General features: G+C 41.2%; 1 protein-coding gene across 1 annotated transcript in view; it reads left to right on the top strand.

Annotated features, from left to right (window-relative positions):
- The window catches only part of LOC125903271 (bifunctional 3'-phosphoadenosine 5'-phosphosulfate synthase 2-like), a 275,592-nt gene that overhangs the window by 185,889 nt on the left and 69,866 nt on the right, over nt 1-19,837 (top strand). The gene's annotated exons all lie outside the window — the stretch shown is intronic.

Here is a 19,837-nt window from a genome sequence, read left to right as displayed (position 1 = left end):
AAGGGTGGGTGCTACACTTCCAAGACAATGCCATCCCGATATAAGTGGTAACCACCCATAACCGCTGTATGAGCACAGTGCAGAGTGGCGGTGATTGGCCAGCCAGAAGGAGTGTGACAGAGAAGCTCAGATTAAGACACACACAGAGGTAGCATGACACTATATCTTTACATAGCAAAATGTTCGCTGCTGTTTTGATGTTCTGAAAGTTGTATACAGAACCTTCAAGATAATGACAAGCAGCAAATCCTTAAATTAAGAACTGGAACCATCCCAGCATTTTGCACAAAAAATAATTTCAGGGGAAATCACTCATCAAAATAGTTGCTGGCTCGTTTTTCTGTTGATCAACTAATAGTTTCAGCTCTAAATTTACATTTTCACAGAGAGGTAGTTCAATGTATAATAATGCATCAGGTTTTTAAAAGTCAATCACATATTTTGTCTGTAAAATTATAAAATTACATGCTGTCAAATAAATTCAGTGGCTTAAATAGTACAATACCCCCCTCTGATCTGTAGTGGAGTAGAAGCAAAAAGTGTAATCAAAAGGAAACAGTCAAGTTGCTCTTAAGTACAGCACTGGAGTTAATGTACTGTGATACATTCCACCACTGGGCAGCTCCCAGACGGTAGCAGGTCAGAGTCACAGAAGTCAAAAAACACAACTATTGGACCCCTGAATTCCTCAGCACATACCTATCTCTGCAGGGTTCCCGCCAAACTAAGCATGCTTTGCACAACCTGCAGGAGGACGGAACGTAAAGACACACAGCGGAGGCTGGTGGGAGTGTCTGGAGCGAGCTCTGACAACAGTGCCACAGCACGCTTTCACTCCAACAAGCTTGTAAAAGACTGAGCGGCTAAAGATAGACACAGGCGGCCAGAGGGACAGCAATAAATCAGTCGGATACCCCGAGGGCTCGACGAGAAAGGGTCCCTAGATAGTGGAGGTTAGCTTGCTGCAATTACGCTGATCTTCAGCCTGTCATTGAACTAAACCCGTCTCAACATGTGACCTAAAGACCTCGCGGTGCAGTGAGCTCTGAGGCCTTTTGTGGTGCTTTAATGGTCCTAATAATAACAAAGATTTGTCATGCTTTTAATGTGCTAACAAGACTAGCATTAGCTCTGTAGGAGAATCCTCTCCTGCCTGTGTGGTTGATCTTTGCACCTAAAGGGCCTCCACATTCCTGTCTCAGCTGGACATTCAACAGGCCACCACCTGCAGCATGTCAACAGACTGCATGGGGTTAACAATCCCCCCCTCACTGGGAAACCATTTACCATCACCCTAACTGGAAGGTGCTGTAAAAATAGTGTCTGTAAGCACTTAAAGGACTCAGTGAACGCTATCTAATAACAAAAAACATCCCTGGCAAAGAGAGGAGTCATTGAAAATGTAATTTTAAGCTAAACAGCAACACAAAGCAAAGAACAGAGATTATGTTGTACACAATAAAGAGACAGTACCAAAGAGATGTTCAGGAAGCTCAAGACAAAAGGCTGACATCTTTGACAGACATTTGCCCACCATGGCTGTGAGTGCTAACAGTGGGGGAAGGAGAGACACGCCGTCTTGTCTCAGCTGTCACTTCAGAGCCCGTGGTGGGAAAACGTGAGAAAAAAAAAAAGAAGCCCACACTCTCAGTCACATCCAAGATCCCTTCCACCACCAAAATAAAACCCCACTGGAACATCTTTTGTTCCTCTCCATCTCTTTGTCTCACTCTTATTGTTGCCTCGTTCAGGTTGGTGGGAGTCAGAGTGTGGCGGTTTGAGAGTTTGTGTCCATAAGTCGTCCTGTTGAAAAGATTTGAGTGACTGTATTAAAAAAAGAATCGTTAATTTTCTCTGGCAGCTGAATGCGCCAATCTGCTTTGATGTCTGATTCAAGAAACCATCCTTCGGCAAGACGGAGCTGGCTCACTGTGGACTACGTGCAAATGTGATTTCCATATTTGCATAACAAAGACAAGGCTGATTGATATTAGGAGAGATTGAGATCTTATCTGAGGCTCCTCCTGGTTTGCGCTTCGTTGCAGTTGCCTAGTAGCCAGCGACGCCCTCTTCATTTCTAATCGACATCACATGGCGCCAGAAGAGCTCACCCAGAATAACTGGACGGGCCTCTGGAGGCAACTGCTCACTAATGTAATATGTACGAGCTGAGTGGCCATCTCTTTCTTGGATATCACGGCAGAGAGTTAGTGTGAGAGATATTAACAGAAACACAGAGACACTCTTCATTGATGCTCGGGTGAATCTGTGCCTATATCACATGTGTACAGTACACAGAGACCCCCAGTGAAAATCTGACCATGTTTTCTGCATGAGCACAAATCAGTGTTCACCGCTGTGAAGAAGACTGGTGGATGACTCAGCCTCAAGGAGTGCTTGGAGATATCTGGTTAAAAGTCAGGCATGGCTGCCAGGAAACACTCCTCGTCTTCATGGTCCAGGCGTGATCACTCTTCATTTGCGTGTGCTGCAGTAAATCAACCTTGTGGGTCTCCATTATGGGAACCCTTTGACCTTGTACATGCTCAACAAGCCAAACAGCATCACTCAGTGGACACACTCATCATCTATTATGGACTTTATCATTGCCTTTTAAAGGATAGCTTCAGTATTTTCCAACCTGGACCTCTTTCCCATGTTTTTGTGTCTAAGTGACTGATCGAGACAACAACTTTTAGAACTGGTCCAGTATTGAGCGAGAGCGCTGCAGCCAACAGCCATGAAACAGGCATCAATGTAACCGAATGGGGCATTTGTGCACCGTCAGTTTATGTCCACTAAAAGTGCTCGTTTTTGCCACTGACAGGTTCAGATTATTATTCTTAGTGTCTGACAACATTATGGAAAGGATCCTTACAGAGAAAGGCCTTTCTGTTAAAGAGTAGTATCCTTCTTGTTTAACCCACCAGACTCTATTTTTAATAAACAGTAATTTTAGCGTGTACAGAGCCTGCATGTTTTCACATCTGACTTGGTGAGTTAAGGGTTTATTTCAATCAAACCAAAGCTAGAGATTGTTGGAACAGTAGAAAGACAAATCAAGATGTTTTTTGTGACTTTCAATGAAGTGTATTTTTTGAGAATAGTATTTATTTAACTATTTATTTAAATACAGTGTAGCATTTATCTCCAAACATACCATGAACTGCAAGGAAACAATGAAACAAAACGAAAACAAATATTGCATTTCATTCTTAGCATAACAAACTGTAGGCACACTGAGCTAATAGCAACGTAGCATCTTTTCTAGCGTACACATGCTCATTTAAACTCACAGAGAGTATTGAAACTATTATGAAGTCATACAATATAAAACACATTACGAAATAAAATGTAGACAAACATTGCGCCCTTATCAGCCAGGCGCTAAACCTTTACTCTCGTTACGAAGATGTATTTACGCTGCATACAACATTAGTTCGGTTTCTCTCACACTACCGAAAAAGAACCCTTTCAAAATAAAAGCACCCGCCTTTACTTTTTTAACTTCCTGGCTTTCCCTTTTGTTAAAGCAGAAACAGCTCTGAAATTGCTATTGTCAAACCGAAAAGCGTTATTGTAAATAAGCAATAACTTTATCCTTGTAAAACACACTTCATTCACAATACTAGATAGATAGATAGATAGATGTGGTTTGGTTGAAATAAGCTCTTAATTTACCTGGTTAGATGTTAAAATATGTGGAAAATCATTGTAGGTCTACAGTCACATTCACCTGACAGGGACATGTTAGACTACTGAATACGTAGCAGATTCAGATTTTACTCCAAAAATATAGTAATTAAAACTAGTCCAAAGCCATTGGTAGCTTTGTCACCTTCTACCTATGCCAATCCTCAATGCCTATGTGCAGTTTCACATAGATTGACCACGTCAGTGAGTAGAAAAACGTGGGACAGACAGAATGACTGACTGACAAAATGACACACTGACAGTTTCCGTGATTATGTACAGCATACCATACCATGACTTCCAAAAGAGAGTCATACCAAAAATCTGAAAAAAAAAAAAACATTGGGCCACAGGGGGAGCCACAGCAATTGGTCGCATTTAGCCATTTTTAAGCATTTTTCTGTTGTTATAGCGCCACCCAGTTGCCAATTAGAGTTAAATTTCTCCAGTCACCTTGAGGCGTCCTGTTCTACATATCTACCAAGTTTAGTAAAAATCGATGTGGCGGTTAGGCCTAGATAAGAAATTAGCTCTCTAGCGCCCCCATTTTGTTTGATGGGGTCAATAATGGAGGGCTCCCCTCAGATTATGTGTGGTCATATGCCTACAAAGTTGCGTGGTGATCGGTGAAACCCTTGAGATGTTATACACCTGTGATGAGCCACGCCCTCCGCAATATTCATTGCCTTATAGAAGCTCAGTTTTAGTAAGTTTTCCAACTTTTGCCAAGAGGGAACTTTAGATATTGGTCCCTAGATTATGTTCACCGAGTTTCATGCAGATCGGTCAAACTTCCTAGGAAGAGATCGATTTGAAGTGTTTTTCAAAAAATTCAAAATGGCGGAAAGTCTATATAACCGGAAGTTATGGGTTCTTGCAAATTTGTTCCTCATGAGGAGAGGCATCTCTGTGCAAAGTGTCATGTCTCTACAACATGCGGGGCATGAGATATGCCCATTCAAAGTTTGCAATTTCAATCGGTTGCTATAGCGCCCCCCTTTGGCCAATTGATGTAATATTGCTTCATTCGCATCCTCCCATGACCCTCTACCACTGTGCCAAATTTCAAATGGATTGACCAAGTCAGTGAGGAGAAAAACGTGGAACAGACACACAGGCAGAGTTTTCATCATTATATAGTCAGATATGATGCATTATTCATTCAGTTATTCAGAATTATATGAAAACTGAAAGCTTCACCTAAAACAAATGTTAAGTAAATGTAAGTAAATTGTGCTGTTAAGGCCTGTTTCTCACTCTTCAGTCTAAGTAAATATTTGAATGCAGCATATTTACTGCGCAGTATTAAGAGTTTTTCCGTTAGTAGTGGGCCTTTTTTCTTCACCACTGCCAGTATCAACATTCCCACTTAGAGAAAAGGTGTAAAGTAAAGCAGCACGACATTTGCTCTGGCCCCCAAATCACTAAATGCTGCACTGAAAACACACCCAAGTCACAGCTCACAGTTACAAACACCGGTGATAGGGTAGAGCATGGATTCATTACGGAGATATTTTGCTCGCGGTTAGGTTATTAGTGTTTAAAGTTAGTATGGTAAATGTAGCCTACACTATGGACTTAGGTAAAGACATGCTCTACTCAGTCAGCTCCACCCTGGTTATAAAGTATAGCATGGGTTTAAATAGAGGATATTTTTAATTTTCTGGCTAGATTTAGTGACTTAAATTCAGACCTTTTTTCCGACTCACTGCTCAGAGTAATTTCTGCAGCAGCATAGCATCTCTCCCGTCTTCTTTTGTGTCGCTGTGCACACACGGGCAGGTTATCAGTTATCAGCTGCTCTTTGAAACAACTTCAGATTCTTCGGGTGCCCGCACAGAAGTATTTATTCATTCTCAAAGTTCACTGATGCTTGAAATGTTTGAGACTGATACAATATATCATCCTGAAGCCCCGCCCCCACGGCTGCACACAGCGCTGTTCCCTTGTTAATTCAACGTTTGTTAATATTGAACGTGTCGCTTGCCCCAATCGCACCAAATTCAACAGTGCACATCTTTCAGTCCCCAGCAATACACCTGCCAAGTGTGAGGTAGATTGGATGAACGGTTTCCAAGATATGCAGATGAATAACACACACATTCCCACACAGACAGAGGTTCCGTGCTTTATAGTTATAAAGTTATATTGAGTCTGGTGGGTTTGCTGATAGCGAGTTCAGGGCTGGTTCTGGTTAAACAAAAAGGATCTTACTCTCTGACAAAAAGGTCTGTCTCTGTGGGGGTCCTTTCCATAATGCTGTCAGATACAAAAATTTTCAGTGGATGTAAACTGACGGTGCCAAATGCCCTAAATGGTTACATTAACGTCTGGTGTGTGGCTGCCAGCTGTAGCGCTCTCTCTCAGCACTGGACCGATTTAAAGAATTATTGTTCCCATTAGTCACACACAGAAACGTGGGAAAATGGGATCCAGGTTGAAAAAAAACTGAAGTTACCCTTTAAGCCTTATCAAACATATATATTTCTCTTTATCTGATCTCTATTTGTCACACGAAGCCCTTTTCCTTTTTCAGTTTTATAGCAGAGTAAAAGGTAATGTTCCCACGGCCGAAAGCAGCGTGATTACGTAGCAGAGTGGACTTGAGAGGATCAGGTACATAAATCAGCTTTTAAAAAATACAATAAAGATGAGACGGCGACTGAACCCGCTTTTATAGGCTCTACCTCTGAGTTTTTAAAATCCCTGATTCAGGCAGCTACAGAACATCTGAACGGAGTCTCCTTTGAATGTCAAAGATTACAGATTCAGACGTAAGAAGTTCAAAGTAACAGCAGCCTTGAGATTGTTTGATGGGCTGATATCTCTTCAGCCTTGTGCTTTGGTGCTCCACTGAACTACAGAGGAGCATCTCTGCTGCTCCAGTACTTTGCTCAAGGACACTTCAGCCTCATCACTCTCTATGTATGGTAATTATTTCATCCCCGGTCACGCTCTAACTTGTTGAACTGACATGACAGTCGCACACAGTGTTACATAAGACTTTATATAGTCTGAACTTAACGCTGACATTTGCCTGTTTCCCCATCTGCTGACCAAAGCTTTGTTCTCCTTTCCAAATGCCATCCCAAAGCTAAAAAGTCACAACGACATCTTGGATCAAAGGCAGCTCTTGGCTTTTTGTGGCTTTTGAAAATGATCCACGTGCTGCAGTCCGTCAGACAGTGGGGCTTGATAGGAAGCACGGGAGCATAAGAATCATCATCAGTGCTACTCACCGACCCACTGAGAATAATCAAAGCAGGAGAAAATATCAGGAGGGAGGCTCGCTTTCAGGCGACGTCGCAGTTGGCTCCCATATTTCAAATCAGCCGCTTTTGATTGATTCCCTGCTGACGAGGGCGGATTATGAGACAGTGGGCCCCTTGGCCCAGACATGCAGGAGGCCCCACATAGGAGCAAGACACACAGACTTTATTCTTGTTTGGCCTCTTTTTGTTGCTTTTTTGCGTCTCTTTGTAGTCGTTACATCTCTCTTTGGTTTTGGGTCTCTTTGTAGACATTTTGAGTCTCTTTGAGGACATTTTGAGTCTCCCCATGGTAATTTTGTTTTTCTGTAGTTGCTTTACATCTCTTTGTAGTCGTTTTATGTCCCTTTGTAGTCATTTTGATACTCTTTGAAGTCATTTTGTGTCTTGTTGTCATTTTGAGTTTCTTTGTAGTTGCTTTCTGTCTCCTTGTAGTTGTTTTGAGTCTCTTTGTGGTCATATTGTGTCTCTCTGTGGTCATTCTGAATGTCTTTGTGGACATTTTGATTTTCTTTGTAGTCATTTTGTGTCTCTTTGTAGTTGCTTAGCATCTCCTTGTATTTGTTTTGTGTCTCTGTGGTCATACTGGTTCTCTTTGTGGTTATTCTGAGTGTCTTTGTGGACATTTTGAACACATTTGTAGTCATTTTGTGTCTCTTTTGGTGATTTTGTGTCTCTTTGTGAACATTTCAGTCTCTCCATGGTAATTGTGTCTTTCTGTAGTTGCTTTACAACACTTTGTAGTCATTTTGTGACTCTTTGTGGTCATTTTGAAACCCTTGGTAGTCATTTTTTGTTGCTTTTGGGAATTTTCTGTCTCTGTTGTCATTTTAGTGTCTTTGTAGTTACTTTGCATTTGTTTGTGGTCATTTTGTGTCTCTTTGTGGACATTCTGAGTTTCTTTGTAATTGCATTGTGTCCTTGTGGTTGTTTTGGGTCTCTTTGTGGTCATATTGTGTGTCTTTGTGGTAATTTTGAGTCTCTTTGTGGACATTTTTTGGTCATTTTGAGTTTCTTTGTAGTTGCTTTGCATCTCTTTGTAGTTTTTTTGTGTCACTTTGTGGTCATTCTGGGTGTCTTTGTGGACATGTTGAGCATTTTTGTCGTCATTTTATGTCTCTTTTGGGCAATTTGTGTCTTTGTTGTCATTTTGTGTCTCTTTATTGTTGCTTTGCATCTCTTTGTTGTCATTTTGTTTCTTTGTGGTCTTTTTTTGCCTCTTCCTGGCTGGTACGTGTCCCTTGAAGTGACACGTCGACCTGTGTCTGGCAGGCCTGTTCAGTAATCCATCCATGCCTGCTGATGGGCCTTTTAAGGCCAGATCATGTCTGTGACTCAATTTATACTGATACAAAACAGTGCAGGCTTTCATAAGAAGTTGTGAATGTGTCTAATAACCAGCAAGAGGAGAGTCAGTCTTAGTTTCCCATAATGCCTTGGGAGGCATGTGCTATAACAGGGCCGTGCATCACATGATCATTTCCTGTGTGAGTTCAGGTGACAGGAGTTGACCCCACAGCAGGACAGTACAAGGCCACACCCTGCTGCTGCGGTTGCCATGAGCAACACACATTGGTGCTGCCTTCACATGTTGTCTGTCTCTCAGCCTAAAGCCCAGAACGCCATGGACTGAAATATCATGGCATTATTATCTTTATATTATTATTATTATCATTAGCTTGGATGTAAAAACATCTCTTCTGGCAATTTCTTCCACATTTGAGCAACATAGAAGCTAAAAACAGCATCACCATGTTTCGTTTTGACTCTGGGAACAACCAGTACGACTAACCACCCGACCTGAGAGGTCTGCCAGGGTTGCACTGGGTCAGGAGATCTGCCAAGTGTCTTGGACCTAAACTGTTCCGTTATTTATAGACAAGAAATATAATTTTGAAGTTGATTCTGTGAGAAACTAGTAGCCGATGTTGTGATCTGAGAACTGGGGTCATGTGCTGAGCCTGTCCGGTCCTTGTTACAAACCCGGCAGCTAGATTCTGGATCAGCTGAAGCTGTCTAAAGCCCGGTATATACTGCGTGATTTTGGGCTGTCCCAGATAATAGATGACCAACGTGAAAGAAACGTGGCGATATCTTTGGTCGTGGCTTTGAAATGGTGGTCCAGAGAGGTTTACGGATGGTTGTTTGTTGTCACGGTCTTCTACAAAAGACGACGATCAAAGACAGCCTGGGATAAGTGTCAGAAATTTGGGATGACCATCTCACTGTGGGACTGCTGTTACAACCTACATCTACTAACCAACCAATAGAAATGCAGTATGAAATGAGGCACTGATCAACATGACAATGCTAAGTGCTAGTAGATGCTTATACACTTCAAACTCGTTGCAAACTTAACATGCCAAGATAGCCTCTTTTCCCCATCCAAGACCACGTCCACATTTTCCTTCTCCTCTTCTTTAGACTTTTTCAACACACATAAATGCCACTATAGTAAGGGCTCGATTCATGTTTTCATTCTTGTTTTACCACTACAGCGGCGTAGATGGATGATGCACGCTGATGACGTTTTGTTCTTGCACACTGATGTTGATGGACACATGTCATACCCAAGTTTAGTGGATCCATGTCGCAGTGTAGCTTGAATTAAACTTCTAAGATAGCTAAAATCTCAGTCTGGAGGAGGCTTTAGATGGACCTATGAGTAGTCCAGTCTGCTAGAGACAAAAGTATGTACAAGTTTCTCTAGATACTGAAGGTCTGAATCCAAGATAACACCAAGGGGTTTAGCTTGACTTTTACTCTGCAAGGGTAAACTATCAAATTACTGTTTTGATTCACTCTCAGCGCCATTTTCAAACACAGCAGGAAGTTGCTCCCGATAATATCCTTTTTTCCCCCACCAAATTTAGGGTGTGTGCTGCTTAGACGGAGATGCACAGTATTTTGACACGGCTTGTCATTGCATCATGCCAGCAAAGGGGCTAAAAGTAGCATCCACCTGGGTGTTGCACTTCCATTACCGCCAATGGAAGCTGATCCGACCTGGAGCTTAATGCCGATTGTAACCTTTCCCATTAACTAAAAAAAAACCCAGGTGATTCTGGGTTTGTTTGGAGGTTTTGTGCAGTGAGAAAGAGGCTCAAGAAACCCATCCAGCACCAAGCTAACAGCTAACCTTTAACCAGCTAATTTTCCCCTCTGTAGATGGTGGAGACCCAAAACAGAGCTAAAAGAGAGTGAATATTGGACATACGTTTGCCAAGAGAGCAGCATTTTTGAGTCTCTTGTAGTTGGTTTTTGTCTCTTTTTGGTTATTTTCTGTCTTTTTTGTCATTTTGAGTCTCTTTTGGGTTAAGAGTTGCTAACACATTTACCATATCTGGGTGAAAATATTTCAGTGCTGTGTACACAGCTTGTTGCATTACACCCAAGCAGTCAAAAATAGTGATTTAAGCATGTTTAAAGAATGACTTTGCCGACCCCCATTAGTTTAATTTGGTGATCACTTGATGCAGTACTGTGCAGATGTACTCCAGGACCCTTTGACATCACTGTTGGGTGTGGTTACAAGTTAGCAAAGCACTGTTCTGAGCACATCTATCAGTGATTGCAGCTGCAGTCAGAAACTTTCAACTAGAGAGGACAGTCAAACATAACCTGATGTTAATTTACTTTTTAAAGTAAGGCACGTTGGAGGACAAACCAAATCCACATCACTGTGCTCAGTAGAGCCAAAGTTCAGCGGCGGTGTGGTCTCCATCTAAATGAGACTTTGACAACCTGGATGTGACAGTAATCAGACTGCCATCTGCTCACCCGAATGTGTCGGCAACATGGCCTGTTTCCCAAAATCCCTCAGCAAAAATAAACTAGCCAGAGATCAGATTGTCTGTTCAAGGATGATGCATTAAAAATCAGCCTTGCAGGTAGAGTGGTGAGACGACTGAGGACATCCGTATTTGTTCGCTCTACTGTGCCAGCACTGGTGGCGAGGACTGTGACAGATGGCACAGAAACTGTTTCCATCAGTCATGAGAAAGGCCCCTCAGTTGGCGTGAGTTGACTTTTGACTTGTTACATCACACAGTATGTCGCTCTCAGAGACGATTCCAGCTCGGACAGGGACTCACTCCAACACTTGTAAGAATATAAAAGGTAGAGGAAGCAGTGTCACAAACCGTGTCCCAACTTAAGAGCACAGTCTGAGCTGGAGTCTGACTTAAAGCCTCACCCCTTCTTAGAGCGCGCCATGTCCCGGGGATGACCTCCACCACTGAAAATCACCACCTTGTCATATAGGCTGTTATGACTGCCAGTTACTGAGTCACCTCTCCAGTGGTAGATGGACTGAAACTGCAATACAATTTCAAGTGGTCAGAGGCTCGAGGGAGTGTTGGCCCAGCTGACAGAGCGTGGCGAGATGAGCAAGCTCTGAAGCGAGGATAAACTTCAGTGGTTAGCGGGCGACGAGGGGGTGACACGCTCGCCTCTTTAAGCTCCGGTCATTTCATGGCCTGTTGAGATGTGCGTGGAGCCCTGATGGCGGTGGGGGGGGGGCATTACATCTCGGCAGCACTGATAGTGGCATGTGTGATGAAAATAACTATTATCATTACAACTGTCGCCATCTTCAGAAGCAGCAGCCAAATTCGTTCTGGTTCCCAAGTGTTTGATCATATCAGGCCTCTTGAAAGAAAAGTGTGTTGTTGTTGGAGGTAAGTGTTGTTTCTCTCCTGATCTCACCGCATTATAAAAGATGTTGGCAATAAAATGGAAAGAAAAACTTATCTTGATGTTTTTGAATGCTGATATTTTGGCCTTTTTGCCATCCATCAAATCTGTGCTTGCAGCAAAGTAGGGCAAAACAACACAGAGAATGTTAAGCTGCTGTATACTTAGATACTATGCAAAAAACGGTGTATAGACTCAAACATAATCGCTTTTAATCATCACTTATCTTCACTCTGCCCTCTGCCTGTACTTTCTTGTTTCCCTCTTATTTTGTTGTGTTTGGCACATTCCTGGGCAGAGCACACAGGTGAAGTTGAGACTATGTCAGAAGGTAGCCCCAGGTGTCAGACTGTAAGCAGAATGCAGTCCAACAGGAAGCTACAAAAATAGCAGACATGGTGCAGAAAATACCTGCAAGTATAGCGAGGCAAAATGCCAAGCTTGGCTTTCACTTTCATTTTCGCTGGTGATATTTTTTACAAACAGTAGTCGACAATTCCTGCACTGTATCAGCTATGGGCAAAAAAAGTCTTTCCGCAGTATTGGTTCCTTCAAATTGATTCATGTAAATGGATCAAACTTTTTGAACCTTTGAGTTTTGATAGTTTTTGTGAAATACAGTGTCAGCTTTTTCCGAGACACACCATTAAAGTAAAGGCTAGGATGGCGCCATATCATCTTGTTCACTATAACACCGTTATAATTTTTGATATCATACACATACATATCGCGATATGTTGACTTGTTGACATATTGACATCATACTGTTACCCATGGTAACAACAATAATGGCTGAAAGTGAAAGTATTACAGACTCCGCGGTGGTTCCAAAAAGAGGAGCAGCTTCAGTAGTGTGGAATAAACTGTGGCGTCCTGAATGTTTTATGAACAGCCCCGAACTCTTTTAGCGAGTTACCTCGAGTTACCCTCCCTGCAGAGGGAACTCATTCAGTGGCTCCTCTGGCAGCAGCACAGCATCTCTCCTCTCTCACTGTGCGCACAAAGGAATCAGTGTCGTCAAGTGATTTTGTCATAAACCTTTGGTAATGTCAATTATGGTTATGCTCGCAGCTCAGCAAAAAACTACATATATGTGAATGTGTGATAGTTGTGGTATCGTAACAGCCTGTCACAGGTTACAGCGTGATGATTAGAGGAGAAATGGCAGAGCATAAAGGTCCAGGTGGAAAAAAACAACTCAGTCATTTAGGATTTTGTTAAAAGAAGGAAATCACCTGTTAATTTATATATATAGATCCCAGGGGACATTTTTTGTATTTGGGAGCTGTTTAAATGTGTAATGTGTGGTAGATTTTATTTAGTTGAACTATTAATATTGTATACAGAATCTGAATCTCACTCTGAGTTACTGTTGTTGTTCACAAACTAAAGAAATGAGAGATCATTTTTGGTTATTTTTACTTAATATTTGAAGGCAAACTGTAAAACTGTATCATTTATTTTGCTGCAATTCTATTTTCTTAAATTAATCATAAAATATATTTTTTTACTAATGTGTCATATCATCAAGAATATCCTTATCGTAAAAAATACCCTGAATTATTGTGATATTATTCAGGGCCATATTGCCCACCAGTAGTAAAGGCACATCCGACGGCCAGTGCCATCCGCCCAACAAAACTTCTCTTCAGTTATTCACCAGTCATCATGTTTACATTAATAGAGATAAAAATATTCATTATATTGCACTGATTCAGCATCACACTTGTATGTAGGTAGTCTATGTGAGCTCCATAAGATGTTTCAGAAGTGTCATTGACCACTGATCTGTCGCTCTTTGAGGGGCAAGTAGCAGACTTCCCAGTTACTGCCACAGCCTTGTGCTGCATTTGTGTGGTGTCAGAATAATCAGAAAAATTAGTTCCCGGTCATATTTGATGGTTCAGCTGATTCCTTTACTCTTCATTATCATGTTGTGTAAATGATCTGAGTAATAAAATGCAACACATCATCTTTAAGCGTTCATGTTGTTTCCACATTGCGACTTAAAGCTCATGAACACACAAAAGTTGAAGGAACAACTGTCTGAGGAGCATGTGAATGCACCAGTAGCCTTGACTGGTAGAGGTCCCGACTTGGACCTGACTGAATCATTCATTTAGTGCCATTACTGCAGTATGTGATGATACATAATGGATTCATAAGCACTTTAATGTTCAACAAGGCTGACCTGATTCAACCAGACACTAAAAAGAATTATTTGAAAAGATTTGTCCATTCATTTTCACCAGGGGTTTAATCTGCACCTCTGCTCGGCTTTATTTAGCTTTGTAGTGACTTTCTGCTCATTGTTTAGATGTCTGGACCACAAATTTACTGTTTGTGTCACTCTCACCGCTCTCATAGTGTCGTATTGGGCTCAACAGGTAGCTGTGTTCAGAGAAAAGGCTGCAAATTCCCACTGCACACTACCTGCTAAGCACCAAACAGTCAACAGGCACATGCTGTGTCTCAAATCACCTACTTCTGTACTTACACTTAATATTTTGAGTGCATAAGTGCACTCACACTGAGAAGTATGGAAAAATGCAGTGCACTGTGAGTACCCGGATGGTGCACTCAAAATGGTCAAGAAGTTGAGTGTGGAACTATGGACACTTCTCGCCCTCAATGGTCGCCATCTTGGCTATGTAGCGGAAGGGGAGGGAGCACTTTTCAAACTGGAAATGGCGGCTGAGGACTGTGCGACTGTGAACGTCGCTGCATTGTACAAATACATGTGTTTTTTGCATTAAGCACCACTTCACTGTTGTCGGCTATATGCCAGCAGTATGTTTATTGGGTTAATTTAGCAGTCTGTAATGATTTGGTACAGCAAACAATAACGCGAATGCTAACTCTAGTTTGCTAACTAGCTAATTTGCGGTCGTCATTTCCGGTGAGTGCACAACGGCTGTGTGCCGAAATTCTGTCGAAATTCGCGCACTACGCCAATAAGTACATAGTGCATATAGTATACTACATGGAAGTGTACTAATGGAAGTACGCGTTTTGAGACACAGCAACAGTTAGGGACTAGCTAGTGAACATAGTGGAGCATTTAGCAGCTACAGAGCCATACACCCCCGTCAGGAGGTGGTAGAGACCAAAAACAGTTCTAAAAGAGAGTGAATATTGGCCTTGCATTCATCAGGTAGCAGGAGACATGACTCCATGAATAATAATGTTGTAACGCAACTGTTTGCTAACAGTTGCCGAATCAACTTATAAAGGTGATTCTGATGATGTGTAAAACTATCTGCTGCCCCCAAGTGGCCAAAACAATCAGCTATAGCAGGTTAAAGTATATTCTGAATGCTATGTCGCCTCTTGTGTATGCGTTTTTAGCATCTTAAACCTTTTGTGTAGCACTTTGTTCAACGTGAGTTGTTTTTAAATGTGCTTTATAAATAAATTTGAGTTCAGAATTCTGACTTGGACAAACGCAACATCACCTATTTAGGAGGAGGATATGCATTCTCATTCACACGCTTTACAAAAACACTCCACAGCACTAGAGAAATGATTGAAAACACAGAGAGAAGTGTGGATGAATTAATGTTCAAACTGAAATAGTTAACGGTTAATAGTTCATGTGTGTCTTCACCGGTACACGCACAGGAGGAGCTGAGGACCACAGTCTCAAGTGCGATTGTATACACCATGGCAGTTTTATTAGCCGAGTCCCTCTTTCTCATACCACCCACTTTCAGAGCCATCCATTAATAGACAAAACGCCATTTGCACTCCAACAACGTTATCTTCACAGACTAAGTATGGTATTATGGCAAAAGGCTGCAGCACTGCTGAGAATAGAATAGAATTTGCTTGTGAACCCATGAATCAAACTGCTGTTTCTCTTGGCTTCACGGCCCTGAGGGAGGGTAGGTTACTCTGTAGCAGGAGACATTGTGGTGTGATGCTGGTGTGTCACTGTAAAAATAAAGTCTGCATTTTCACATATTGAGGCCCAGGCTGGAGGAATATTCTTCTTCAGGAGGATGATTGATGGACAGCAGAGCGAAGAGAGTGGGCAGATTGGAAAGCAGGCTGCTGCAGCGCCAACAACGCAACATGCGAACATATTATTCATGTTGCAAAATCATTTACAGAATAGGATTTGAATAATACCCAACCACTGCAACTACCTAAAAAGACACACAAAGCATTTCACCACTCCAAACTCTAAAAATCAAATGCAAGGTGACAGTAATTAGGAACACAGCGTGTTTTCTGCACACACCTGCATATTTAAAATATTTTCATCCATGTAAAACTATCTTGAGAGCATCACTCTGGCCTATTTAACGAAGTCAGCTGAAACTAGACAATGTTTAGAGCACAGGCTCCCCCCTCCCTCTCCCTCATTTGTGTACAGTAGTAGTGTGTGGGAGTTATGCTTGGCTGGCCAGCATAATCTCTCCAGGGTGCCAGCAAATTCTCCAGCGGGCCAAGGAGCCAGCCCGAGATAAATATACCGTATGCCCCGTTTTTCATGCAAGGAATCATGAGGACCCCTTGCTCTTTTAGAAAGGACTGTAGAAAACTCTCCAAATCCCCCCCTAGCAACAATTCATCAGCACCTGAGGTCGTGATCTAATTAGCTTTTGTTTGGATCTCTCGTATCCCTCAAGGCTGTTGTGGCGAGATTCCACAGCGTGAATCAGTCATTTGATAATTTGCAAGATAAACTTTTTGGACACATTTACTTTCAACTTCCAAGAGTACACTCACAAGTTCATTCCTGGAGTGAAACTGGGTGAAAGTCAGTAGCTAACTTTACATTTTGGCTGTCGTAAGGCCCAGAAAACCTATTTTTGTAATCAGATTTTTAGCACCAGTGATGGACATGAAGACTAACTTCTCTGACAAAGTTACGCAGTGTGGGTTGGCTCACACAAGATATTTTCTGTAGTGTAGTTATCTCTTCTCACTCCTTGCACTGCTCAGGATTTAGCAGCATTTAAATTAAAATGTGACGTGAGGTTGTTTGCTTATCAAATCTGATCAGAATACACCCACACAGTCCTGATGAGGCAGATTTTGAGTGTTTAATTAATATTAAATTATGCCCAACCGTGCCTTTTCCTAAAGTTTACTCATTACTCAGTTAGTAATGAATATTCATTGTTAAGGGCACAAACCTTGGTTTTTGAAACAAATTTTCAGGCAGTTTAAGTGGTGACTTTAAAGACTGTTACAGTTGCTACATACATGGATGGATTACTGAACAGGCCTACCATGCACACGCTCAGGGGCCTTCCTGACCTTCACCTGTAAAATGTCACTCAAAGTAACATGTACTGACCACAAAGAGACTCAAAATGACCACATAAAGATGCAAAGGAACAGCAAACAGCCTAAAAAGATACAAAATTACCTCAGTTGAGACACAAAACAACCAAAAAAAGACAGAAAATAACCTCATAGAGACCCAAACAACTACAAAAGGACAGAAAACAACCACAAGTAGACACAAAATGGCCACATAGTGACACAAAATGATCAAAAAAGACACTAAATGATCTTTAAGAGACACAAAACAGCCACAAGGAACCACGAGATAACTACAAAGAGACGCAAAACAACCAATGAAGACAGTGATGACCTCGATACAAAACAAAATCACCTAAAAGAGACCCAAATGACTACAAAAAGACTCAAAACAACTACAAGGAGACGCAACATGACAAGTAAAAATGACACAAAACATCCAAAAAGACACAAAATTACCTCAGAGACCCAAAGGACTACATAGTGACACAAAGCAATCACAAATCGACACAAAAGGACCAAAGAAAGACACAAAATTACCTGGATATGATACAAAATCATCTAAAAGAGACACAACTACAAATAAAAAAAGACAACTGCAACAAGACAAAACAATCAAAAGGGATACAAAATGACCCCACAAGGAAACACAAAATGACTACAAAGTGACACAAAACGACCAATGGAGACAGAAAATTACCTAAAAGAGACTCAAATGACTAAGAATAGACTCAGAACAGCTACAAGGAGACACAAAATAACTAATGAAAGAGACAGAAACAACCAAAGATACAAAATTACCTTAAAGCAACCAAAAAATGACATAAAATTACCTGAACAACTACAAAGTGACGCTTAACAACCACAAGGAGACAAAAAATGGCCTAAAATCAACACAATATGACCAAAAAAAGACACCAAAGAGACACAAAACAACCAATGAAGACAAAAAAATAATCTCAATATGATACAAAATCACCTAAGAGACCCAACTACAAGAAGACTCAAGACAACTGCAAGGAGACACATACCAACCTGAAAGGATACAAAATGACCTCAAAGAGAACCAAGCGACTACACAAGGGCAGAAAACAACCACAAGTAGACAGAAAGTGAACGAAGTGACACACAACCAAAAAAGACACAAAATTATGTCAGAGACAAAAACAAGTACAAGGAGACACAAAATGACAAATGAAAATAACACAAACCACCAAAAAGTTACAAAATTACCTTAAAGCAACACAAAACAACCAAAAAAACAAACAACTGCAAAGAGACACAAAACAATCAGAAGACACAAAATGACTACCAATTGACAGACTTGACCTAAAAAGACACAAAATTATCCCAGAGACACTAATCAACCAAAAAGGATACAAATGTACCTCATAAGGAACCAAACAACCACAAGGAGACAAAATGAGTATACAGAGACACAAAACAACCAGAAATTCACAAAATTTCCTCAATACGACATAAAATCACCTAAGAGAGACCCAAACTATTTTGAAGACACTAAACAACTACAAAGAGACACAAAACGACTAAAAAAGACACAAAATTACCTCATAGAGACACAAAACATTTACAAGGAGAAGCAAAATGACTGTGAAGCAACCCGAAAAGACCAAAAGAGACACAAAATAACCACAAGGAGACACAAAATGACCCAAAACAGGCACAAAATGACTTCAGTAAGACACAAAATTACCAGACACCCAAATGACTGCAAAAAGACACAAAACAGAGAGACACAATGACTATAAAAAAAAACTACTATAAAAAAAAAAAGACACAAAATAACCACAAGGAGACACATAATGACTACAAAACCAAACCACTATAAAATCTGTGTCTTGCTTCAATGTAGGGTGGTGGAGAGCTTTGCATATCTGTGCCCAGAGGCCATTGTCTCATAATCTACCCATTGCTACACAGGACTAGAAAGCATAAGTGTAAGTGTGTGTTCATCCAAACCCCTCATGCTAAGCTGACTGAGAGTGTACAGGGAGAGTGAAGTATGAAACATGAGCAAAACATGTCTGAAGGATTAACAAGAGGCCCAGAGTGAGTCAAATTAACGGAGGAACTAACTGTGTCAGACATACTCGCAGTAGGTGGAGTGCACAAATACAAACTAGATACAAAAACACATTCAGGAGGGGGAGACCAGCCCTCACTGTACTGGTGTTATTTTTACAACTCAATGTGTCCATCTGCTGGATGTTAGCGGGTCTGCCATGACGTCATCCTCTGGCACAATGAGTCGACACAATGAGAACATGATCTTCTGTGGCAGAAAGAAGGAGGCCGACAGTGAATTAAATACATTATAGTAAAACATTTTTATTCAAAAGCGTCCCAAGTAGAATCCTTTATCATATCTTACAAACATCCGCACAAAAAAAAGGACGACGTGGGTGAGAAGTTTACAGAGAAACATACAGGAGGACAGAAAGAAAAAAAAAAAACTTGATTGGCAAACTAGAAGACAGACATTAACTCCAACCTTCATCTTTACCAGAGCCCTCGCACATCAGAGAGCCGTGTTTGGACCGTAACTTCAAGCATAATCTGTAATCAAAATACAGCTGAATGCGAGGAACCTGCTGTGCTCTTTAAAAACTGAGAAGCCGTTCTCTGTTAAAGTGAAATGATTAGACGATGCTACAAGGAGGAGGGTCGTTTGTCTCAAGCATTAAGACTCTTGTTGGCATTGAACGAGATTAGCTCCATGAGTCCCTCCTTTAAAGACATGAATCACATTATTATGTATTTGGGATTTATATAATCTAAAGTTTAGTGCAGTTTCTCTTCATTGTAACTAATCAGTTTAATTTGAAATCAAAGTTTCACAAAACAAGTTAAATCTTTCCCTATAGACGAACTTGTGCAATACTTAT

Source organism: Epinephelus fuscoguttatus, linkage group LG16 (assembly GCF_011397635.1).
Source record: "Epinephelus fuscoguttatus linkage group LG16, E.fuscoguttatus.final_Chr_v1".
In the NCBI taxonomy this organism is placed as follows: domain Eukaryota; kingdom Metazoa; phylum Chordata; class Actinopteri; order Perciformes; family Serranidae; genus Epinephelus; species Epinephelus fuscoguttatus.
This window is presented reverse-complemented; position numbering and strand designations above follow the sequence as displayed.